This window comes from Cryptomeria japonica, unplaced genomic scaffold, assembly GCF_030272615.1.
Source record: "Cryptomeria japonica unplaced genomic scaffold, Sugi_1.0 HiC_scaffold_56, whole genome shotgun sequence".
Classification (NCBI taxonomy): Eukaryota; Viridiplantae; Streptophyta; class Pinopsida; order Cupressales; family Cupressaceae; genus Cryptomeria; species Cryptomeria japonica.
In genome coordinates this window covers 422501-447500 of record NW_026728878.1, presented here as the reverse complement: position 1 = coordinate 447500, position 25000 = coordinate 422501, and the positions used below count along the sequence as shown (strand labels likewise).

The window sequence follows — 25000 nt, the reverse complement described above, 5'->3', positions numbered from 1 at the left end:
GGAAGGGCCCAGCAGCCAGAATGCATGAAGCGACGGATGAAGCAGTGATGACAACCGGGCTGTGAGGAGAGGAGGGATGCAGCCAAGAAAGCAATCAGGGCTCGAGGCAAGGGATGCATCAAGGATAGCAATCATGTTGTGAGGCGAGATTCCAAAGGCTAAACGTGAGAGGCTGCAGGGTCGACTCAGAGAGGTCTATGCATGTGAGAGGCTGAAAGCAAGGTCGACTCGGAGCGGTCTATGCATCGGGCGCGCTTGGGGCGACTACCAGTGCCAACCCCTTATCCCGCGACGCGTCCGACAAAGAGAACGTTCCAAGGCGGCAGAGGAGGTTACCAGCCGAAGGATGCAGTAGCAATAACAGGTATAGTTCCGCGGCGGCCGAGAAGACTCACCGCATAGGAATCGGGATGCGAGGCGAGGGATGCGGCGGGAAGGCCCCGACGGCTAAACGGAAGAGGCTGCAGGGCCGCCTCGGAATGGTCCAAGCATCGGATGCGATTGGGACGACTACCAGTGCCAACCCCTTATCCCGCGATGCGTCCGATACACAGATAGTTCCAAGGCGGCCGAGGAGCCTCACCGCATATCAATCGGGGTGCGAGGCGAGGGATGGGGCGGGAAGGCCCCAACGGCTAGACGGAAGAGGCTTCAGGGCCACCTCGGAATGGTCCAAGCATCGGACGCGCTTGGGGCGACTGCCAGTGCCAACCCCTTATCCCGCGATGCGTCCGATACACAGATGGTTCCAAGGCGGCCGAGGAGCCTCACCGCATAGCAATCGGGGGTGCGAGGCGAGGGATGGGGCGGGAAGGCCCCAACGGCTAGACGGAAGAGGCTTCAGGGCCGCCTAGGAATGGTCCAAGCATCGGACACGCTTGGGGCGACTACCAGTGACAGCCCCCTATCCCGCGATGCGTCCGATACGAAGATGGTTCCAAGGCGGCCGAGGAGCCTCACCGCATAGCAATCGGGGTGCGAGGTGGGGGATGCGGCGAGATGGCCCCAACGGCTAGACGGAAGAGGCCACAGGGCCGCGTCGGAATAGTCCAAGCATCGGACGCGCTTGGGGCGACTACCAGTGACAACCCCTTATCCCGCGATGCGTCCGATACGAAGATAGTTCCAAGGCGGCCGAGGAGCCTCACCGCATAGCAATCGGGGTGCGAGGTGGGGGATGCGGCGAGATGGCCCCAACGGCTAGACGGAAGAGGCTGCAGGGCCGCCTCGGAATAGTCCAAGCATCGGACGCGCTTGGGGCCACTACCAGTGACAACCCCTTATCCCGCGATGCGTCCGATACGAAGATAGTTCCAAGGCGGCCGAAGAGCCTCACCGCATAGCAATCGGGGTGCGAGGTGGGGGATGCGGCGAGATGGCCCCAACGGCTAGACGGAAGAGGCCACAGGGCCGCCTCGGAATAGTCCAAGCATCGGACGCGCTTGGGGCGACTACCAGTGACAACCCCTTATCCCGCGATGCGTCCGATACGAAGATAGTTCCCAGGCGGCCGAGGAGCCTCACCGCATAGCAATCGGGGTGCGAGGCGAGGGATGCGGCGAGATGGCCCCAAAGGCTAGACGGAAGAGGCTGCAGGGCTGCCTCGGAATAGTCCAAGCATCGGACGCGCTTGGGGCGACTACCACTGCCAACCCCTTATCCCGCGATGCGTCCGATACACAGATAGTTCCGAGGCGGCCGAGGAGGTGGGGGATGCAGCGAGATGGCCCCAACGGCTAGACGGAAGAGGCTGCAGGGCCGCCTCGGAATAGTCCAAGCATCGGACGCGCTTGGGGCGACTACCAGTGACAACCCCTTATCCCGCGATGCGTCCGATACACAGATAGTTCCGAGGCGGCCAAGGAGCCTCACCGCATAGCAATCGTGGTGCGAGGTGGGGGATGCGGCGAGATGGCCCCAACGGCTAGACGGAAGAGGCTGCAGGGCCGCCTCGGAATGGTCCAAGCATCGGATGCGCTTGGGGCGACTACCACTGCCAACCCCTTATCCCGCGATGCGTCCGATACACAGATAGTTCCAAGGCGGCCGAGGAGCCTCACAGCATAGCAATCAGGGTGCGAGGCGAGGGATGCGGCGAGAAAGCCCCAACGGCTAGAGGGAAGAGGCTTCAGGTCCGCCTCGGAATGGTCCAAGCATCGGACGCGCTTGGGGCGACTACCAGTGACAACCCCTTATCCCGCGACGCGTCCGATACACAGATAGTTCCAAGGCGGCCGAGGAGCCTCACCGCATAGCAATCGGGGTGCGAGGCGACGGATGCGGCGAGAAGGACCCAACGGCTACACGGAAGAGGCTTCGGGGCCGCCTCGGAATGGTCCAAGCATCGGACGCGCTTGGGGCGACTACCAGTGACAACCCCTTATCCCGCGACGCGTCCGATACACAGATAGTTCCAAGGCGGCCGAGGAGCCTCACCGCATAGCAATCGGGGTGCGAGGCGAGGGATGCGGCGAGAAGGACCCAACGGCTAGACGGAAGAGGCTTCGGGGCCGCCTCGGAATGGTCCAAGCATCGGACGCGCTTGGGGCGACTACCAGTGACAACCCCTTATCCCGCGACGCGTCCGATACACAGATAGTTCCAAGGCGGCCGAGGAGCCTCACCGCATAGCAATCGGGGTGCGAGGCGAGGGATGCGGCGAGAAGGACCCAACGGCTAGACGGAAGAGGCTTCGGGTCCGCCTCGGAATGGTCCAAGCATCGGACGCGCTTGGGGCGACTACCAGTGACAACCCCTTATCCCGCGACGCGTCCGATACACAGATAGTTCCAAGGCGGCCGAGGAGCCTCACCGCATAGCAATCGGGGTGCGAGGCGAGGGATGCGGCGAGAAGGACCCAACGGCTAGACGGAAGAGGCTTCGGGTCCGCCTCGGAATGGTCCAAGCATCGGACGCGCTTGGGGCGACTACCAGTGACAACCCCTTATCCCGCGACGCGTCCGATACACAGATAGTTCCAAGGCGGCCGAGGAGCCTCACCGCATAGCAATCGGGGTGCGAGGCGAGGGATGCGGCGAGAAGGACCCAACGGCTAGACGGAAGAGGCTTCGGGTCCGCCTCGGAATGGTCCAAGCATCGGACGCGCTTGGGGCGACTACCAGTGACAACCCCTTATCCCGCGACGCGTCCGATACACAGATAGTTCCGAGGCGGCCGAGGAGCCTCACCGCATAGCAATCGGGGTGCGAGGCGAAGGATGCGGCGAGAAGGACCCAACGGCTAGACGGAAGAGGCTTCGGGTCCGCCTCGGAATGGTCCAAGCATCGGACGCGCTTGGGGCGACTACCAGTGACAACCCCTTATCCCGCGACGCGTCCGATACACAGATAGTTCCAAGGCGGCCGAGGAGCCTCACCGCATAGCAATCGGGGTGCGAGGCGAGGGATGCGGCGAGAAGGACCCAACGGCTAGACGGAAGAGGCTTCAGGGCCGCCTCGGAATGGTCCAAGCATCGAACGCGCTTGGGGCGACTACCAGTGACAACCCCTTATCCCGCGACGCGTCCGATACACAGATAGTTCCGAGGCGGCCGAGGAGCCTCACCGCATAGCAATCGGGGTGCGAGGCGAGGGATGCGGCGAGAAGGACCCAACGGCTAGACGGAAGAGGCTTCAGGGCCGCCTCGGAATGGTCCAAGCATCGGACGCGCTTGGGGCGACTACCAGTGACAACCCCTTATCCCGCGACGCGTCCGATACACAGATAGTTCCGAGGCGGCCGAGGAGCCTCACCGCATAGCAATCGGGGTGCGAGGCGAGGGATGCGGCGAGAAGGACCCAACGGCTAGACGGAAGAGGCTTCAGGGCCGCCTCGGAATGGTCCAAGCATCGGACGCGCTTGGGGCGACTACCAGTGACAACCCCTTATCCCGCGACGCGTCCGATACACAGATAGTTCCGAGGCGGCCGAGGAGCCTCACCGCATAGCAATCGGGGTGCGAGGCGAGGGATGCGGCGAGAAGGACCCAACGGCTAGACGGAAGAGGCTTCAGGGCCGCCTCGGAATGGTCCAAGCATCGGACGCGCTTGGGGCGACTACCGTTGCCAACCCCTTATCCCGCGATGCGTCTGATACACAGATAGTTCCGAGGCGGCCGAGGAGCCTCACCGCATAGCAATCGGGTTGCGAGGCAGATTATTGGGAAGGGAACCCCCTGGGATGCGGCTCAAGCAGTGCCCAAAGGGACTGGAATGCGGAATCACATCGAGAGACCCAAATGCTATACGAGGGCTCAAATCGAATTATCGATTTGGCCACGACATGGACGCATCGGAACGACTACCTTTGCCGAACCACTCGCAATTGCATCCATACCGAAACCAATAGACATTTCCGTTAGAGCCCTCGCATAGCATTCGGGAATCTCGCATGCCCCTCTAAATCGACCAATGCTGGCGCTCAATGAAAATCCGAGCGCTACCACCGTTCGAGCGCCAGCATTGGTCGAGTTAGAGGGGCACGGGGGAGAATGCTCCAGTCAACACCTCCCCTATATAAGTTATTTGTCCGATTCTCGCACAACCGTAGTCTGCCTCGTCGAATCAAACAACGGTCCCAGATTCCGACTTCCGTTCCGTAGAGACCCAAAAGCTAGATGGAGGCTCGCAAGAAAGAGAGTCGGCGCATAGCAATCGGGTTTCTCGAACGTTTAGGGACCGAGCTCACTTGCGGATAGGGCAAAATCCGCCAAGCAACCCAAAAGCTAGACGGGGGCTCGAATCGAATCGCCTAGGCGGCCACAACAACGACGTGTTGGATCGACTACCAGTGCCAAACCATTCAGCAAGACTAGTCTGTGTCGAGGCCGGATAGAGATTCTCAGAGAGCGCCCGCATAGCATTTAGGAGACCTGCCGCGTCCCTCACACTCGACAAATGGTGGTGCACGTTTATAAATCCGAGCGATCCCAACCCTTTCAAGCACCAACATCGGTCGAGATAGAGGGGCACGGAGGGGGCTGCGTGAGACAACACAGTCCCCTATATAAGTTATTTGTCCGATTCTCACACATCCGAAGAATGGTCATCAAATCGGACAACAGCCCAAACTTCCGACTTCCGTCCCAGAAAGCCCAAGAGCTATCTAAAACGTTCATGGCCGGAACTCGATCGCGGCTATACCAGTCCGCCAAGCAACCCAAAAGCTAGACTGGAGCTCTAGTCGAATCACCTCTGTGGCCATTGCAAGGACGTGTTGGAGCGACTACCATTGCCGAACCATTCCGCAGGTCGAGTCCATACCAAGGCCGCATAGAGATTCACGATGAGCTCCTGCATAGCAATCAGGAGACTTGCCGTGTCCATCACAATCGATAAATCCTGGTGCAAGATTTTTGCATCCGAGCGCTCCAACCAGTCGAGCACCAGCATCAATCGACATAAACGGGCACGGGGGGAGGATGCTCGAGAACACTACCTCCCCTATATAAGTTATTTGTCCGATTCTCAAGCAGCCGAAGTCTGGTCATCGAATCGGGTCAAAGACCACAACTTCCGACTTTACCCACAATGCAAGTCATCGAATCGAACATCGGCCCCCGAGTCGGACTCCATGCGTATGTCAGGTCATCGGACCCAAATTCCGCCTTCCTGCGCATGGCGGGCCATCAATATCAACTCGGTCATCGGACCCAAACTCCGCCTTTTTGCGTATGGCACGCCTTCAAATCGGTCATCGGACCCAAATTCCGCCTTCCTGTGCATGGCGGGCCATCAACATCAACTCGGTCATCGGACCCAAATTCCGCCTTTCTGCGCATGGCACGCCATCAACTCGGTCATCGGACCCAAATTCCGCCTTCCTGCGCATGGCAGGTCATCGGACACAAATTCAGACCTCGCCAATATGCCTACGTATCGAATCGGTCATCGGACCCAACTTCCGACTTCATCCATACTGTAGGGTCTTTGAGGTTGGCGCGGTGCGCTCAACCCAGGGAGTCGACCCATCGAAGCATACACCTCCCCTATATAAGCTATTTGTCCGATTCCCACACCTGTGTAGTTTGCACCTCTGACCAGGACATCGACCCCAACTTCCGAACTCGACTGCAACGACGGCACCAGCGCCTTGGTGCGCACCTTGCGACGCACAGTCCCAACATTCGCCTTCCTGCACATGGCAGGTCATCGGACCCAAATTCCGACCTCGCGAGTATGCCTACATATCGAATCGGTCATCGGACCCAACTTCCGACTTCATCCATACCGTAGGGTCTTTGAAGTTGGCGCGGTGCGCTCAACCCGGGGAGTCGACCCAACGAAGCATACACCTCCCCTATATAAGCTATTTGTCCGATTCCCACACCTGTGTAGTTTGCACCTCCGATCAAGACATCGACCCCAACTTCCGAACTCGCCTCCAACGACCGAACCAGCGCCTTGGTGCGCACCTTGCAACGCACAGTGCCAACATTCGCCTTCCTGCACGTGGCAGGTCATCGGACCCAAATTCCGACCTCGCGAGTATGCCTACATATCGAATCGGTCATCGGACCCAACTTCCGACTTCATCCATACCGTAGGGTCTTTGAGGTTGGCGCGGTGCGCTCAACCCGGGGAGTCGACCCAACGAAGCATACACCTCCCCTATATAAGCTATTTGTCCGATTCCCACACCTGTGTAGCTTGCACCTCCGATCAGGACATCGACCCCAACTTCCGAACTCGACTAAAAAGACCGCACCAGCGCCTTGGTGTGCACCTTGCAACGCACAGTGTCAACATTCGCCTTCCTGCACATGGCAGGTCATCGGACCCAAATTCCGACCTCATGAGCATACCTACTAATCGAATCGGTCATCGGACCCAACTTCCGACTTCATCCATACCGTAGGGTCTTTGAGGTTGGCGCGGTGCGCTCAACCTGGGGAGTCGACCCATCGAAGCATACACCTCCCCTATATAAGCTATTTGTCCGATTCCGACACCTGTGTAGTTTGCACCTCCGCTCAGGACATCGACCCCAACTTCCGAACTCGCCTGCAACGACCGAACCAGCGCCTTGGTGCGCACCAAAAGTGCGCACTTTTGGAGGGCACTTTTGTGCGCTCCAAAGGTGCGCACTTTTGGAGGGCACTTTTCTGCGCTCCAAAGGTGCGCACTTTTGGAGGGCACTTTTTGGAGGGCACTTTTCTGCGCTCCAAAGGTGCGCACTTTTGGAGGGCACTTTTTGGAGGGCACTTTTCTGCGCTCCAAAGGTGCGCACTTTTGGAGGGCACTTTTTGGAGGGCACTTTTCTGCGCTCCAAAGGTGCGCACTTTTGGAGGGCACTTTTTGGAGGGCACTTTTCTGCGCTCCAAAGGTGCGCACTTTTGGAGGGCACTTTTTGGAGGGCACTTTTCTGCGCTCCAAAGGTGCGCACTTTTGGAGGGCACTTTTTGGAGGGCACTTTTCTGCGCTCCAAAGGTGCGCACTTTTGGAGGGCACTTTTTGGAGGGCACTTTTCTGCGCTCCAAAGGTGCGCACTTTTGGAGGGCACTTTTTGGAGGGCACTTTTCTGCGCTCCAAAGGTGCGCACTTTTGGAGGGCACTTTTTGGAGGGCACTTTTCTGCGCTCCAAAGGTGCGCACTTTTGGAGGGCACTTTTTGGAGGGCACTTTTCTGCGCTCCAAAGGTGCGCACTTTTGGAGGGCACTTTTGTGCACTCCAAAGGTGCGCACTTTTGGAGGGCACTTTTCCTGTGCTCCAAAGGTGCACACCTAGGTGAGCACCTTCGACCACACCTTGTAGCACACCAAACTCTGACTTTCGACTTCATCCGCAATGCAGGGTCTTTGAGGTTGGCGCAATGCGCACAACCAGGGGAGTCGACCCATCAAACCCAACACCTCCCCTATATAAGCTATTTGTCTGATTCTCATACATGCGTAGCCTGCAGGAGCAATTAGGACATCGACCCCAACTTTCGGCTTCTAAACGAAAACAAGGTCTTTGAGGTTGGTGTAATGCGAACAACTAGGGGAGTCAACCCATCAAACCCAACACCTCCCCTATATAAGCTATTTGTCTGATTCTCATACATGTGTAGTCTACAGGAGCAATTAGGACATCGACCCCAACTTTTGACTTCTTAACGAAAACAAGGTCTTTGAGGTTGACGTAATGCGCACAACCAGGGGAGTCGACCCATCAAACCCAACACCTCCCCTATATAAGCTATTTGTCCGATTCTCATACATGTGTAGCCTGCAGGAGCCATTAGGACATTGACCCCAACTTTTGACTTCTTAACGAAAACAAGGTCTTTGAGGTTGGCGTAATGCGCACAACCAAGGGAGTTGACCCATCAAACCCAACACCTCCCCTATATAAGCTATTTGTCTGATTCTCATACATGTGTAGCCTGCAACAACGATTAGGACATCCACCCCAACTTCTGAATTCGTCTGCGTTGACCGCACCAAAGGTGCACGCCTTGGTGCTCACCAAAATCCGACTTCCGACTTCTTCTGCTATGCGGGGTCTTTGAGGTTGGCGCAGTGCGCACAACCAGGGGAGTCAACCCACCGAATGCAACACCTCCCCTATATAAGCTATTTGTCTGATTCTCATACATGCGTAGACTGCAGCAATGATTAGGACATCCACCCCAACTTTTGACTTCTTAAACAAGACAGGGTCTTTGAAGTTGGTGCAGTGCACACAACCAGGGGAGTCGACCCATCAAACGCAACACCTCCCCTATATAAAGCTATTTGTCCGATTCTCATACGTGTAGTCTGCAGCAGCGATTAGGACATCGACCCCAACTTCCGAATTCGTTTGCATTGACCGCACCAAAGGTGCACGCCTTGGTGTGCACCCTGGAGTGCACTTTGGTGCTCACCTCGGTGCACACTTTGGTGTGCACCTCGGTGTGCACCAAAGGTGCGCACCTTGGAGCGCACCAAAGGTGTACACTTTGGAGCGCACCACATAGGGTCTTTGAGAGGTTGGCGCAGTGCGCACACCAAGGTGGGTGTTGAGGTGCGTGCCGAGGTGGGTGGGTGCTAGGGTGCGCTCCATGGTGGGTGCCAGGGTGGGTGCGTGCTAGGGTGGATTCCAAAGAGGGTCATAGGGTGGGTGCCAAGGTGGGTTGGTGATATAGTGGGTTCAAAGGTGGGTACTAGGGTGGGTTCCAAGGTGGGTCACAAGTTGGGTGCCAGGATGCGTGGGTGTTAGGTTGGGTGCCAAGGTGGGCTCCTGCGTGGGTGGGTGCTAGGGTGGGTTTCAAGGTGGACGCGAGGGCGGGTGCCAAGGTGGGTAACAAGTTGGGTGTTAGGATGGGTGAGTGCTAGAGTGGGTGCCAAGGTGGGTGGGTGCTAAGGTGGATGCCAAGGTGGTTCACAGGGTGGGTGGGTTCTAGGGTGAGTTCCAAGGTGGGTCACAGGTTCAGTGCTAGGGTGGGTGTCAAGGCGGGTGTCGAGGTGCCTGGGTGCTAGGGTGTGGATGCCAATGTGGGTCATAGGGTGGGTACTAGGGTGGGCTGCAATGTGGGTGCCAAGGTGGGTAACATGCTCGGTGGGTTCTAAATTGGGTGCCAGGGTGGGTGTGCACCCACCTTGCCCGAGGTGGGTGCCAAGGTGCCAGTGTGGGTGGGTGCTAAGGTGGATGCCAAGGTGGGTGAGAAGGTGGGTGATAGGTTGAGTGGTAGGATGGGTGGGTGCCAAGATGGGTCACAGGGTGGGTGCAAGGGTGGGTAGGTGCTAGGGTTGGTGTCAGGGTGGGTGGGTGCTAGGTTGGGTTCCAAGGTGGGTGCGAGGGTGAGTGTCAAGGTGGGTCACAGGTTAGGTGCTAGGATGGGTGAGTGCTAGGGTGCAAAGGTGCCAGGGTGGGTGCTAGGATGGGTCGATGCTAGGGTGAGTGGCAAGGTGGGTCCACAAGTGTCAAGGTGGGTGCCGAGGTGGGTGCCAAGTCGGCGACTGCTATGGTGGATGCCAAGGTGGGTCACGGGGTGGGTGCCAAGTTGCTAGGTTGGGTTCCAAGGTGGGTGCCAACGTGGGTGCTAGGGTGCGTGGGTTAAAGGGTGTGTCACAACGTGGGTGCCAGGATGGGTGCGCACCCACACTGGCCAAGACGGGTGCGGGTGCAAGGTTGGGTTCCAAGCCCGGTCACAGGCTGGGTGCTAGGATGGGTGGGTGCCAAGGTGGGCACCAGGGTGGGTGCACCCACCCTGGCCAAGGTGGGTCACGGGGTGGGTCCTAGGGTGGGTAACGGGGTGGGTACTAAGGTGCGTGCCAAGGTGGGTCATAGGGTGGGTGCCAAGGTGGGCACCAGGGTGGGTGTGCACCAACCCTAGCCAGGGTAGGTCACGGGGTGGTTGTCGGGGTGGGCGTCAAGGAGCCAAGGTGGGTGGCAAGTAGCCAAGTTGCGTGCCAAGGTGGGTGTCGGGGTGGGTGCCAAGGATCCAAGGTGGGTGCCAAGGAACCAAGGTGGGTGTCTGGGTGGGTGCCGAGGTGGGAGCCAGGGTGGGTCCCAAGGTGAGTGCAAAGGTGGGTGCCAGGGTCAAGGTGAGTGCCAATGTGGGTTCCAAGGTGCCAGGGTCAGGGTGAGTGCCAATGTGGGTTCAAAGGTGCTAAGTTGGGTGCGAGGTTGGGTGCGAGGGTGGGTGGGTGCCAAGGTGTGCTAGGTGGAAGCCCGGGTGGGTCGGCATCCCATGGGTGTCGAGTTGGGTGCCTGATGGGTGCTTCTTGTCAAGTTTTAGTCGTCGGGACTCATTTCGAGCCTTAGAGGTCGTTTCTTGTCCGGTTGCCCTGTCTTCGACCTGGGAACCCAATTTTGGTCCTCGGGTCCCATTTTTTTTTGTCTCGCATCCCACTTTTGGCCTGTGGCCTTTTCGGGGTCGATTCTCGTTTTGGGCATCAGAGCATGTTTCTTCTCCTAAAACCCAATATTTGTTTATTAAGTCTCGGAACACATTTTTGTTCTCGTGGACCCATCATGGGTCTTGGAACGCATTTGTGGTCCTTGGGTCCCATTTTGCATCCCGAAACTTGTGTTTTGGTGCTTGATCCCTATTTTGGGTGCCCACCTTGCACCAAGTGCGCACCCGGGGCAAACCGAGCGCCTTGGTGCACCGGGGCAAGATCGAGCGTGCACCCGAGGCGCCCCGAACATGCACCAAGGTGCACTCGGCCCACATGTGAGCGCAGGTCGTTGCGCCCGAGGTGGTGTGTGGGCACCGCGTTGCAGACGGGACACTGCACGCACACGACGCCCCCTCCAGGTGCACGCACGTAGGCCGGGCCGGGTGCACACCCGACGCCCTAGCAAGGTGCGCGCACCCGGGCAGGGCTCACACTTGGCGAACGGGGCGCACTTCGCGAGGGAGGGTGTGCACCTCGACGGGGGTGGGTGGCCGGGGTGGATTCGCACGTGGGTCGCGGTTTGCTAAGTACACACTGCGACAAGCTCATAACGGGTGCGATCATACCAGCGTTAGTGCACCGGATCCCATCAGAACTCCGCAGTTAAGCGCGCTTGGGCCGGAGTAGTACTGGGATGGGTGACCTCCCGGGAAGTCCCGGTGTTGCACCCTTTTTTAGTTTTTCGCCGGGCGTCGCAATGCTATTTGAATAAACCTTTTGCCCGTTTGCGTTCTCGTCGGGGCCGGGCCGGGCCGGGGTGCGCTGCCCGCACTACCGCGCGCGCGGGGGCGACACCGAGCGCGCACCCGAGGCGCCCCGAGCACACAGGCCACGGTGCAACCCGGGCGTTGTGCGCGCACCCCGGTGCGCCCGAGGTGCTGCGCGCGCACCCAGGTGAAATCGGTGTGCACCTCGGCCAGTGCGCGCTCGGTCGAGTCGCGCACGTTGGCCAAGGTGCACGGTGATGTTTCTTACTCTAAGGTTCCGCACCAGACGCCCGGGACAGGTGAGCGAAGCTGGGCGGGGCCGGGTGCGCGGCCGGGGCAGGTGCACGCAGCTGGAGAGAGCTTTGGAGCACACTTCGGAGCGCACCAATGATGCGCTCCATTCAAAAGTTTCCTGAAAAGGCAAAAAAAGTTGAGATTATAGAATTTCCCACTTGAGAGATTGTAAAAAAAAAAAATTTAAAATGAAGGAAACGCGGGTGCCAAGGTGTGCGCAGCCCAGCCAAGGTGTGCGCACCAAGGCGCCCACCCTGGCGAAGGTGCACGCAAGGTGCGCACCCGAGGCAAACCGGACAATTAACCCAACTTTCGACTTCGCGCGCACCTTGGAGCGCACTTCGGAGCGCTCCTTGGTGCGCACCAATCTTGGGCACCTCGGAGTGCACCATGGCGCCCACCAAGGTGCGCACCCGGGGCAAACCGAGCTCCGACTTCGTGCGCACCTTGGAGCGCACGAAAGGTGCGCACCATGGCGCCCACCAAGGTGCGCAGCCCAGCCAAGGCGTGCGCATCAAGGTGCGCACCCTGGCGAAGGTGCGCACCCGGGGCAAACCGAGCTCCGACTTCGTGCGCACCTTGGAGCGCACAAAAGGTGCGCAACCCAGCCAAGGTGTGCGCACCCCGGTCAAACCGAGCTCCGAATCGTGCGCACCAGAGGTGCACGCCATCGTGCGCACCTTGGAGCACACTTCGGAGCCCTCCTTGGTGCGCGCCGATGTTGCGCACCTCGGAGCGCACCCGGGGAAAACAATGCAATTAACCCGACTTTCGACTTCGTGGGCACCTCGGAGCGCTCTCGGGTTCGCACCTCGGAGCACACCGAGGTGCGCACCTTTGATGCGCTGCCTTCACCAATTTCCAGAAAAGGCAAGAAAACATTGAGAAGGTGTGCGCACCGAGGTGCCCACCCTGGCGAAGGTGCACGCGAGGTGCGCACCCGGGGCAAACCGGGCTCCGACTTCGTGCACGCCGCACCTTGGAGCACACTTCGGAGCGCTCCTTGGTGCGCACCAGGGCGCGCAACCCAGCCGAGGTGCCCACCCCGGCGAAGGTGCACGCGAGGTGCGCACCCGGGGCAAACCGGGCTCCGACTTCGTGCACGCCGCACCTTGGAGCACACATCGGGGCGCTCCCGGGTTCGCACCGGCGTTGCGCACCGTGGTGGGCACCTCGGAGCACACCAAGGTGGGCAGCGAGGTGCGCACCTTTGATGCGATGCCTTCACTAATTTCCATAAAAGGCAAAAAAAAAACGAGATTTTAAAATTTCCGTTTTGAAAGATAGTGAGAAAAAGGGAATGCTGGTGCCATCTTGAGCCCGCCCTGGTGCGCAGCCCAGCCAAGGTGTGCGCACCAAGGTGCCCACCCTGGCGAAGGTGCGCGCCCGGGCAATTAACCCAACTTCCAACTTCGCGCGCGCCAGGGTGGGAGCGCACCCAACAACCGGGCCTGGGAAGAGCCAATGCGAGAAACCCCACCAAACGCTCTGACAAAAAAAGAGGGGGCGCTCCAGTAACCCCGCTTCGGAGCGCACCCTGGGCAAACCCAGCCAAGGTGCCCACCCCGGCCAAGGTGCAGGCGAGGTGCGCACCCGGGGCAAACCGGGCTCCGACAACGTGCACGCCGCACCTTGGAGCACACTTCGTAGCGCTCCCGGGTGCGCACCTCAGAGCACACCAAGGTGGGCAGCGAGGTGCGCACCTTTGATGCGCTGCCTTCACTAATTTCCAGAAAAGGCAAAAAAAAAAGGAGATTTTAAAATTTCCGTTTTGAAAGATAGTGAAAAAAACGGAACGCGCGTGCCATCTTGAGCCCGCCCTGGTGCGCAGCCCAGGTAAGGTGCCCACCCTGGCAAAGGTGCGCACCCGGGCAATTAACCCTACTTCCGACTTCGTGCGCGCCAGGGTGGCAACCGGGCCTCGGAAGAGCCAATGCGAGAAACCCCACCAAACGCTCCGACAAAAAAAGAGGCGGCGCTCCAATAACCCCGCTTCGGAGCGCAGCCGGGGCAAACCCAGCCAAGGTGCCCACCCCGACGAAGGTGCACGCGAGGTGCGCACCCGGGGCAAACCGGGCTCCGACAACGTGCACGCAGCACCTTGGAGCACACTTCGAAGCACTCCCGGGTGCCCACCGGCGTTGCGCACCGTGGTGGGCAGCGAGGTGCGCACCTTTGATGCGCTGCCTTCACTAATTTCCAGAAAAAGGCAAAAAAAAATGAGATTTTAAAATTTCCGTTTTGAAAGATAGTGAAAAAAAAGGAACGCGGGTGCCATCTTGAGCCCGCCCTGGTGCGCAGCCCAGGCAAGGCATGCGCACCAAGGTGCCCACCCGAGGTGCACACCCGGGGCAAACCGGGCTCCGACTTCGTGCAGGCCGCACCTTGGAGCACACTTCGGAGCGCTCCTTGGTGCGCACCATGGTGCCCACCAGGGCGCGCAACCCAGCCAAGGTCTGCACACCAAGGTGCCCACCCCGGCGAAGGTGCACGCGAGGTGCGCACCCGGGGCAAACCGGGCTCCGACTTCGTGCACGCCATGGTGCCCACCGCGGCGAAGGTGCACGCGAGGTGCGCACCCGGGGCAAACCGGGCTCCGACTTCGTGCACGCCGCACCTTGGAGCACACTTCGGAGCGCTCCTTGGTGCGCACCATGGTGCCCACCAGGGCGCGCAACCCAGCCAAGGTGTGCGCACCAAGGTGCACGCGAGGTGCGCACCCGGGGCAAACCGGGGTCCGACTTCGTGCACGCCGCACCTTGGAGCACACATCGGAGCGCTCCCAGGTTCGCACCAGCGTTGCGCACCTTTGATGCGCTGCCTTCACTAATTTCCAGAAAAGGCAAAAAAAAACGATATTTTAAAATTTCCGTTCTGAAAGATAGTGAAAAAAACGGAACGCGGGTGCCATCTTGAGCCCTTCCTGGTGCGCAGCCCAGGCAAGTTGTGCGCACCAAGGTGCCCACCCTGGCGGAGGTGCGCGCCCGGGGCAAACCGGGCTCCGACTTCGTGCACTGCATGGTGCCCACCAAGGCGCGCAACCCAGCCAAGGTGCCCACCGCAGCGAAGGTGCACGCGAGGTGCACACCCGGGGCAAACCGGGCTCCGACTTCGTGCACGCCGCACCTTGGAGCACACTTCAGAGCGCTCCTTGGTGCGCACCAGGGCGCGCAACCCAGCCGAGGTGCCCACCCCGGCGAAGGTGCACGCGAGGTGCGCACCCGGGGCAAACCGGGCTCCGACTTCGTGCACGCCATGGTGCCCACCGCGGCGAAGGTGCGCACCCGGGGCAAACCGGGCTCCGACTTCGTGCACGCCGCACCTTGGAGCACACTTCGGAGCGCTCCTTGGTGCGCACCATGGTGCCCACCAGGCCGCGCAACCCAGCCAAGGTGTGCGCACCAAGGTGCACGCGAGGTGCGCACCCGGGGCAAACCGGGGTCCGACTTCGTGCACGCCGCACCTTGGAGCACACATCGGGGCGCTCCCGGGTTCGCACCGGCGTTGCGCACCGTGGTGGGCACCTCGGAGCACACCAAGGTGGGCAGCGAGGTGCGCACCTTTGATGCGATGCCTTCACTAATTTCCATAAAAGGCAAAAAAAAAACGAGATTTTAAAATTTCCGTTTTGAAAGATAGTGAGAAAAAGGGAATGCTGGTGCCATCTTGAGCCCGCCCTGGTGCGCAGCCCAGCCAAGGTTTGCGCACCAAGGTGCCCACCCTGGCGAAGGTGCGCGCCCGGGCAATTAACCCAACTTCCAACTTCGCGCGCGCCAGGGTGGGAGCGCACCCAACAACCGGGCCTGGGAAGAGCCAATGCGAGAAACCCCACCAAACTCTCTGACAAAAAAAGAGGGGGCGCTCCAGTAACCCCGCTTCGGAGCGCACCCTGGGCAAACCCAGCCAAGGTGCCCACCCCGGCCAAGGTGCAGGCGAGGTGCGCACCCGGGGCAAACCGGGCTCCGACAACGTGCACGCCGCACCTTGGAGCACACTTCGTAGCGCTCCCGGGTGCGCACCTCAGAGCACACCAAGGTGGGCAGCGAGGTGCGCACCTTTGATGCGCTGCCTTCACTAATTTCCAGAAAAGGCAAAAAAAAAAGGAGATTTTAAAATTTCCGTTTTGAAAGATAGTGAAAAAAACGGAACGCGCGTGCCATCTTGAGCCCGCCCTGGTGCGCAGCCCAGGTAAGGTGCCACCCTGGCAAAGGTGCGCACCCGGGCAATTAACCCTACTTCCGACTTCGTGCGCGCCAGGGTGGCAACCGGGCCTCGGAAGAGCCAATGCGAGAAACCCCACCAAACGCTCCGACAAAAAAAGAGGCGGCGCTCCAATAACCCCGCTTCGGAGCGCAGCCGGGGCAAACCAAGCCAAGGTGCCCACCCCGACGAAGGTGCACGCGAGGTGCGCACCCGGGGCAAACCGGGCTCCGACAACGTGCACGCAACACCTTGGAGCACACTTCGAAGCACTCCCGGGTGCCCACCGGCGTTGCGCACCGTGGTGGGCAGCGAGGTGCGCACCTTTGATGCGCTGCCTTCACTAATTTCCAGAAAAAGGCAAAAAAAAATGAGATTTTAAAATTTCCGTTTTGAAAGATAGTGAAAAAAAAGGAACGCGGGTGCCATCTTGAGCCCGCCCTGGTGCGCAGCCCAGGCAAGGCATGCGCACCAAGGTGCCCACCCGAGGTGCACACCCGGGGCAAACCGGGCTCCGACTTCGTGCAGGCCGCACCTTGGAGCACACTTCGGAGCGCTCCTTGGTGCGCACCATGGTGCCCACCAGGGCGCGCAACCCAGCCAAGGTCTGCACACCAAGGTGCCCACCCCGGCGAAGGTGCACGCGAGGTGCGCACCCGGGGCAAACCGGGCTCCGACTTCGTGCACGCCATGGTGCCCACCGCGGCGAAGGTGCACGCGAGGTGCGCACCCGGGGCAAACCGGGCTCCGACTTCGTGCACGCCGCACCTTGGAGCACACTTCGGAGCGCTCCTTGGTGCGCACCATGGTGCCCACCAGGGCGCGCAACCCAGCCAAGGTGTGCGCACCAAGGTGCACGCGAGGTGCGCACCCGGGGCAAACCGGGGTCCGACTTCGTGCACGCCGCACCTTGGAGCACACATCGGAGCGCTCCCAGGTTCGCACCAGCGTTGCGCACCTTTGATGCGCTGCCTTCACTAATTTCCAGAAAAGGCAAAAAAAAACGATATTTTAAAATTTCCGTTCTGAAAGATAGTGAAAAAAACGGAACGCGGGTGCCATCTTGAGCCCTTCCTGGTGCGCAGCCCAGGCAAGTTGTGCGCACCAAGGTGCCCACCCTGGCGGAGGTGCGCGCCCGGGGCAAACCGGGCTCCGACTTCGTGCACTGCATGGTGCCCACCAAGGCGCGCAACCCAGCCAAGGTGCCCACCGCAGCGAAGGTGCACGCGAGGTGCACACCCGGGGCAAACCGGGCTCCGACTTCGTGCACGCCGCACCTTGGAGCACACTTCAGAGCGCTCCTTGGTGCGCACCAGGGCGCGCAACCCAGCCGAGGTGCCCACCCCGGCGAAGGTGCACGCGAGGTGCGCACCCGGGGCAAACCGGGCTCCGACTTCGTGCACGCCATGGTGCCCACCGCGGCGAAGGTGCGCACCCGGGGCAAACCGGGCTCCGACTTCGTGCACGCCGCACCTTGGAGCACACTTCGGAGCGCTCCTTGGTGCGCACCATGGTGCCCACCAGGCCGCGCAACCCAGCCAAGGTGTGCGCACCAAGGTGCACGCGAGGTGCGCACCCGGGGCAAACCGGGGTCCGACTTCGTGCACGCCGCACCTTGGAGCACACATCGGGGCGCTCCCGGGTTCGCACCGGCGTTGCGCACCGTGGTGGGCACCTCGGAGCACACCAAGGTGGGCAGCGAGGTGCGCACCTTTGATGCGATGCCTTCACTAATTTCCATAAAAGGCAAAAAAAAAACGAGATTTTAAAATTTCCGTTTTGAAAGATAGTGAGAAAAAGGGAATGCTGGTGCCATCTTGAGCCCGCCCTGGTGCGCAGCCCAGCCAAGGTTTGCGCACCAAGGTGCCCACCCTGGCGAAGGTGCGCGCCCGGGCAATTAACCCAACTTCCAACTTCGCGCGCGCCAGGGTGGGAGCGCACCCAACAACCGGGCCTGGGAAGAGCCAATGCGAGAAACCCCACCAAACTCTCTGACAAAAAAAGAGGGGGCGCTCCAGTAACCCCGCTTCGGAGCGCACCCTGGGCAAACCCAGCCAAGGTGCCCACCCCGGCCAAGGTGCAGGCGAGGTGCGCACCCGGGGCAAACCGGGCTCCGACAACGTGCACGCCGCACCTTGGAGCACACTTCGTAGCGCTCCCGGGTGCGCACCTCAGAGCACACCAAGGTGGGCAGCGAGGTGCGCACCTTTGATGCGCTGCCTTCACTAATTTCCAGAAAAGGCAAAAAAAAAAGGAGATTTTAAAATTTCCGTTTTGAAAGATAGTGAAAAAAACGGAACGCGCGTGCCATCTTGAGCCCGCCCTGGTGCGCAGCCCAGGTAAGGTGCCACCCTGGCAAAGGTGCGCACCCGGGCAATTAACCCTACTTCCGACTTCGTGCGCGCCAGGGTGGCAACCGGGCCTCGGAAGAGCCAATGCGAGAAACCCCACCAAACGCTCCGACAAAAAAAGAGGCGGCGCTCCAATAACCCCGCTTCGGAGCGCAGCCGGGGCAAACCAAGCCAAGGTGCCCACCCCGACGAAGGTGCACGCGAGGTGCGCACCCGGGGCAAACCGGGCTCCGACAACGTGCACGCAACACCTTGGAGCACACTTCGAAGCACTCCCGGGTGCCCACCGGCGTTGCGCACCGTGGTGGGCAGCGAGGTGCGCACCTTTGATGCGCTGCCTTCACTAATTTCCAGAAAAAGGCAAAAAAAAATGAGATTTTAAAATTTCCGTTTTGAAAGATAGTGAAAAAAAAGGAACGCGGGTGCCATCTTGAGCCCGCCCTGGTGCGCAGCCCAGGCAAGGCATGCGCACCAAGGTGCCCACCCGAGGTGCACACCCGGGGCAAACCGGGCTCCGACTTCGTGCAGGCCGCACCTTGGAGCACACTTCGGAGCGCTCCTTGGTGCGCACCATGGTGCCCACCAGGGCGCACCCGGGGCAAACCGGGCTCCGACTTTGTGCACGCCGCACCTTGGAGCACACATCGGAGCGCTCCCAGGTTCGCACCAGCGTTGCGCACCTTTGATGCGCTGCCTTCACTAATTTCCAGAAAAGGCAAAAAAAAACGATATTTTAAAATTTCCGTTCTGAAAGATAGTGAAAAAAACGGAACGCGGGTGCCATCTTGAGCCCTTCCTGGTGCGCAGCCCAGGCAAGTTGTGCGCACCAAGGTGCCCACCCTGGCGGAGGTGCGCGCCCGGGGCAAACCGGGCTCCGACTTCGTGCACTGCATGGTGCCCACCAAGGCGCGCAACCCAGCCAAGGTGCCCACCGCAGCGAAGGTGCACGCGAGGTGCGCACCCGAGGTGCACACCCGGGGCAAACCGGGCTCCGACTTCGTGCACGCCGCACCTTGGAGCACACTTCAGAGCGCTCCTTGGTACGCACCAGGGCGCGCAACCCAGCCAAGGTGCTCACCCCGGCGAAGGTGCACGCGAGGTGCGCACCCGGGGCAAACCGGGCTCGGACTTCGTGCACGCCGCACCTTGGAGCACACATCGGAGCGCTCCCGGGTTCGCACCAGCATTGCGCACCTTTGATGCGCTGCCTTCACTAATTTCCAGAAAAGGCAAAAAAAAGAAAAAAATGAGATTTTAAAATTTCCGTTTTGAAAGATAGTGAAAAAAACGGAACGCGGGTGCCATCTTGAGCCCGCCCTGGTGTGCAGCCCAGGCAAGTTGTGCGCACCAAGGCACCCACCCTGGCCAAGGTGGGTCACGGGGTGGGTCCTAGGGTGGGTAACGGGGTGGGTACTAAGGTGCGTGCCAAGGTGGGTCATAGGGTGGGTGCCAAGGTGGGCACCAGGGTGGGTGTGCACCAACCCTAGCCAGGGTAGGTCACGGGGTGGTTGTCGGGGTGGGCGTCAAGGAGCCAAGATGGGTGGCAAGTAGCCAAGTTGCGTGCCAAGGTGGGTGTCGGGGTGGGTGCCAAGGATCCAAGGTGGGTGCCAAGGAACCAAGGTGGGTGTCTGGGTGGGTGCCGAGGTGGGAGCCAGGGTGGGTCCCAAGGTGAGTGCAAAGGTGGGTGCCAGGGTCAAGGTGAGTGCCAATGTGGGTTCCAAGGTGCCAGGGTCAGGGTGAGTGCCAATGTGGGTTCAAAGGTGCTAAGTTGGGTGCGAGGTTGGGTGCGAGGGTGGGTGGGTGCCAAGGTGTGCTAGGTGGAAGCCCGGGTGGGTCGGCATCCCATGGGTGTCGAGTTGGGTGCCTGATGGGTGCTTCTTGTCAAGTTTTAGTCGTCGGGACTCATTTCGAGCCTTAGAGGTCGTTTCTTGTCCGGTTGCCCTGTCTTCGACCTGGGAACCCAATTTTGGTCCTCGGGTCCCATTTTTTTTTGTCTCGCATCCCACTTTTGGCCTGTGGCCTTTTCGGGGTCGATTCTCGTTTTGGGCATCAGAGCATGTTTCTTCTCCTAAAACCCAATATTTGTTTATTAAGTCTCGGAACACATTTTTGTTCTCGTGGACCCATCATGGGTCTTGGAACGCATTTGTGGTCCTTGGGTCCCATTTTGCATCCCGAAACTTGTGTTTTGGTGCTTGATCCCTATTTTGGGTGCCCACCTTGCACCAAGTGCGCACCCGGGGCAAACCGAGCGCCTTGGTGCACCGGGGCAAGATCGAGCGTGCACCCGAGGCGCCCCGAACATGCACCAAGGTGCACTCGGCCCACATGTGAGCGCAGGTCGTTGCGCCCGAGGTGGTGTGTGGGCACCGCGTTGCAGACGGGACACTGCACGCACACGACGCCCCCTCCAGGTGCACGCACGTAGGCCGGGCCGGGTGCACACCCGACGCCCTAGCAAGGTGCGCGCACCCGGGCAGGGCTCACACTTGGCGAACGGGGCGCACTTCGCGAGGGAGGGTGTGCACCTCGACGGGGGTGGGTGGCCGGGGTGGATTCGCACGTGGGTCGCGGTTTGCTAAGTACACACTGCGACAAGCTCATAACGGGTGCGATCATACCAGCGTTAGTGCACCGGATCCCATCAGAACTCCGCAGTTAAGCGCGCTTGGGCCGGAGTAGTACTGGGATGGGTGACCTCCCGGGAAGTCCCGGTGTTGCACCCTTTTTTAGTTTTTCGCCGGGCGTCGCAATGCTATTTGAATAAACCTTTTGCCCGTTTGCGTTCTCGTCGGGGCCGGGCCGGGCCGGGGTGCGCTGCCCGCACTACCGTGCGCGCGGGGGCGACACCGAGCGCGCACCCGAGGCGCCCCGAGCACACAGGCCACGGTGCAACCCGGGCGTTGTGCGCGCACCCCGGTGCGCCCGAGGTGCTGCGCGCGCACCCAGGTGAAATCGGTGTGCACCTCGGCCAGTGCGCGCTCGGTCGAGTCGCGCACGTTGGCCAAGGTGCACGGTGATGTTTCTTACTCTAAGGTTCCGCACCAGACGCCCGGGACAGGTGAGCGAAGCTGGGCGGGGCCGGGTGCGCGGCCGGGGCAGGTGCACGCAGCTGGAGAGAGCTTTGGAGCACACTTCGGAGCGCACCAATGATGCGCTCCATTCAAAAGTTTCCTGAAAAGGCAAAAAAAGTTGAGATTATAGAATTTCCCACTTGAGAGATTGTAAAAAAAAAAAATTTAAAATGAAGGAAACGCGGGTGCCAAGGTGTGCGCAGCCCAGCCAAGGTGTGCGCACCAAGGCGCCCACCCTGGCGAAGGTGCACGCAAGGTGCGCACCCGAGGCAAACCGGACAATTAACCCAACTTTCGACTTCGCGCGCACCTTGGAGCGCACTTCGGAGCGCTCCTTGGTGCGCACCAATCTTGGGCACCTCGGAGTGCACCATGGCGCCCACCAAGGTGCGCACCCGGGGCAAACCGAGCTCCGACTTCGTGCGCACCTTGGAGCGCACGAAAGGTGCGCACCATGGCGCCCACCAAGGTGCGCAGCCCAGCCAAGGCGTGCGCATCAAGGTGCGCACCCTGGCGAAGGTGCGCACCCGGGGCAAACCGAGCTCCGACTTCGTGCGCACCTTGGAGCGCACAAAAGGTGCGCAACCCAGCCAAGGTGTGCGCACCCCGGTCAAACCGAGCTCCGAATCGTGCGCACCAGAGGTGCACGCCATCGTGCGCACCTTGGAGCACACTTCGGAGCCCTCCTTGGTGCGCGCCGATGTTGCGCACCTCGGAGCGCACCCGGGGAAAACAATGCAATTAACCCGACTTTCGACTTCGTGGGCACCTCGGAGCGCTCTCGGGTTCGCACCTCGGAGCACACCGAGGTGCCCACCCTGGCGAAGGTGCACGCGAGGTGCGCACCCGGGGCAAACCGGGCTCCGACTTCGTGCACGCCGCACCTTGGAGCACACTTCGGAGCGCTCCTTGGTGCGCACCAGGGCGCGCAACCCAGCCGAGGTGCCCACCCCGGCGAAGGTGCACGCGAGGTGCGCACCCGGGGCAAACCGGGCTCCGACTTCGTGCACGCCATGGTGCCCACCGCGGCGAAGGTGCACGCGAGGTGCGCACCCGGGGCAAACCGGGCTCCGACTTCGTGCACGCCGCACCTTGGAGCACACTTCGGAGCGCTCCTTGGTGCGCACCATGGTGCCCACCAGGGCGCGCAACCCCGCCGAAGGTGCACGCGAGGTGCGCACCCGGGGCAAACCGGGCTCCGACTTCGTGCACGCCGCACCTTGGAGCACACTTCGGAGCGCTCCTTGGTGCGCACCATGGTGCCCACCAGGGCGCGCAACCCCGCCGAAGGTGCACGCGAGGTGCGCACCCGGGGCAAACCGGGCTCCGACTTCGTGCACGCCATGGTGCGCACCGCGGCGAAGGTGCGCACCCGGGGCAAACCGGGCTCCGACTTCGTGCACGCCGCACCTTGGAGCACACTTCGGAGCGCTCCTTGGTGCGCACCAGGGCGCGCAACCCAGCCGAGGTGCCCACCCCGGCGAAGGTGCACGCGAGGTGCGTACCCGGGGCAAACCGGGCTCCGACTTCGTGCACGCCGCACCTTGGAGCACACTTCGGAGCGCTCCTTGGTGCGCACCATGGTGCCCACCAGGCCGCGCAACCCAGCCAAGGTGTGCGCACCAAGGTGCACGCGAGGTGCGCACCCGGGGCAAACCGGGGTCCGACTTCGTGCACGCCGCACCTTGGAGCACACATCGGGGCGCTCCCGGGTTCGCACCGGCGTTGCGCACCGTGGTGGGCACCTCGGAGCACACCAAGGTGGGCAGCGAGGTGCGCACCTTTGATGCGATGCCTTCACTAATTTCCATAAAAGGCAAAAAAAAAACGAGATTTTAAAATTTCCGTTTTGAAAGATAGTGAGAAAAAGGGAATGCTGGTGCCATCTTGAGCCCGCCCTGGTGCGCAGCCCAGCCAAGGTGTGCGCACCAAGGTGCCCACCCTGGCGAAGGTGCGCGCCCGGGCAATTAACCCAACTTCCAACTTCGCGCGCGCCAGGGTGGGAGCGCACCCAACAACCGGGCCTGGGAAGAGCCAATGCGAGAAACCCCACCAAACGCTCTGACAAAAAAAGAGGGGGCGCTCCAGTAACCCCGCTTCGGAGCGCACCCTGGGCAAACCCAGCCAAGGTGCCCACCCCGGCCAAGGTGCAGGCGAGGTGCGCACCCGGGGCAAACCGGGCTCCGACAACGTGCACGCCGCACCTTGGAGCACACTTCGTAGCGCTCCCGGGTGCGCACCTCAGAGCACACCAAGGTGGGCAGCGAGGTGCGCACCTTTGATGCGCTGCCTTCACTAATTTCCAGAAAAGGCAAAAAAAAAAGGAGATTTTAAAATTTCCGTTTTGAAAGATAGTGAAAAAAACGGAACGCGCGTGCCATCTTGAGCCCGCCCTGGTGCGCAGCCCAGGTAAGGTGCCCACCCTGGCAAAGGTGCGCACCCGGGCAATTAACCCTACTTCCGACTTCGTGCGCGCCAGGGTGGCAACCGGGCCTCGGAAGAGCCAATGCGAGAAACCCCACCAAACGCTCCGACAAAAAAAGAGGCGGCGCTCCAATAACCCCGCTTCGGAGCGCAGCCGGGGCAAACCCAGCCAAGGTGCCCACCCCGACGAAGGTGCACGCGAGGTGCGCACCCGGGGCAAACCGGGCTCCGACAACGTGCACGCAGCACCTTGGAGCACACTTCGAAGCACTCCCGGGTGCCCACCGGCGTTGCGCACCGTGGTGGGCAGCGAGGTGCGCACCTTTGATGCGCTGCCTTCACTAATTTCCAGAAAAAGGCAAAAAAAAATGAGATTTTAAAATTTCCGTTTTGAAAGATAGTGAAAAAAAAGGAACGCGGGTGCCATCTTGAGCCCGCCCTGGTGCGCAGCCCAGGCAAGGCATGCGCACCAAGGTGCCCACCCGAGGTGCACACCCGGGGCAAACCGGGCTCCGACTTCGTGCAGGCCGCACCTTGGAGCACACTTCGGAGCGCTCCTTGGTGCGCACCATGGTGCCCACCAGGGCGCGCAACCCAGCCAAGGTCTGCACACCAAGGTGCCCACCCCGGCGAAGGTGCACGCGAGGTGCGCACCCGGGGCAAACCGGGCTCCGACTTCGTGCACGCCATGGTGCCCACCGCGGCGAAGGTGCACGCGAGGTGCGCACCCGGGGCAAACCGGGCTCCGACTTCGTGCACGCCGCACCTTGGAGCACACTTCGGAGCGCTCCTTGGTGCGCACCATGGTGCCCACCAGGGCGCGCAACCCAGCCAAGGTGTGCGCACCAAGGTGCACGCGAGGTGCGCACCCGGGGCAAACCGGGGTCCGACTTCGTGCACGCCGCACCTTGGAGCACACATCGGAGCGCTCCCAGGTTCGCACCAGCGTTGCGCACCTTTGATGCGCTGCCTTCACTAATTTCCAGAAAAGGCAAAAAAAAACGAGATTTTAAAATTTCCGTTCTGAAAGATAGTGAAAAAAACGGAACGCGGGTGCCATCTTGAGCCCTTCCTGGTGCGCAG

General features: G+C 60.8%; 2 non-coding genes across 2 annotated transcripts; both read left to right on the top strand.

Annotated features, from left to right (window-relative positions):
* Positions 1-11419: 11419 nt before the first annotated feature.
* On the top strand, positions 11420-11538 carry LOC131863166 (5S ribosomal RNA). The gene has a single exon (XR_009362101.1). It is a non-coding gene; the product is annotated as a 5S ribosomal RNA (ribosomal RNA).
* Positions 11539-21026: 9488 nt separating this feature from the next.
* LOC131863165 (5S ribosomal RNA) lies at positions 21027-21145 on the top strand. Its single transcript, XR_009362100.1, has one exon. It is a non-coding gene; the product is annotated as a 5S ribosomal RNA (ribosomal RNA).
* Positions 21146-25000: the final 3855 nt, after the last annotated feature.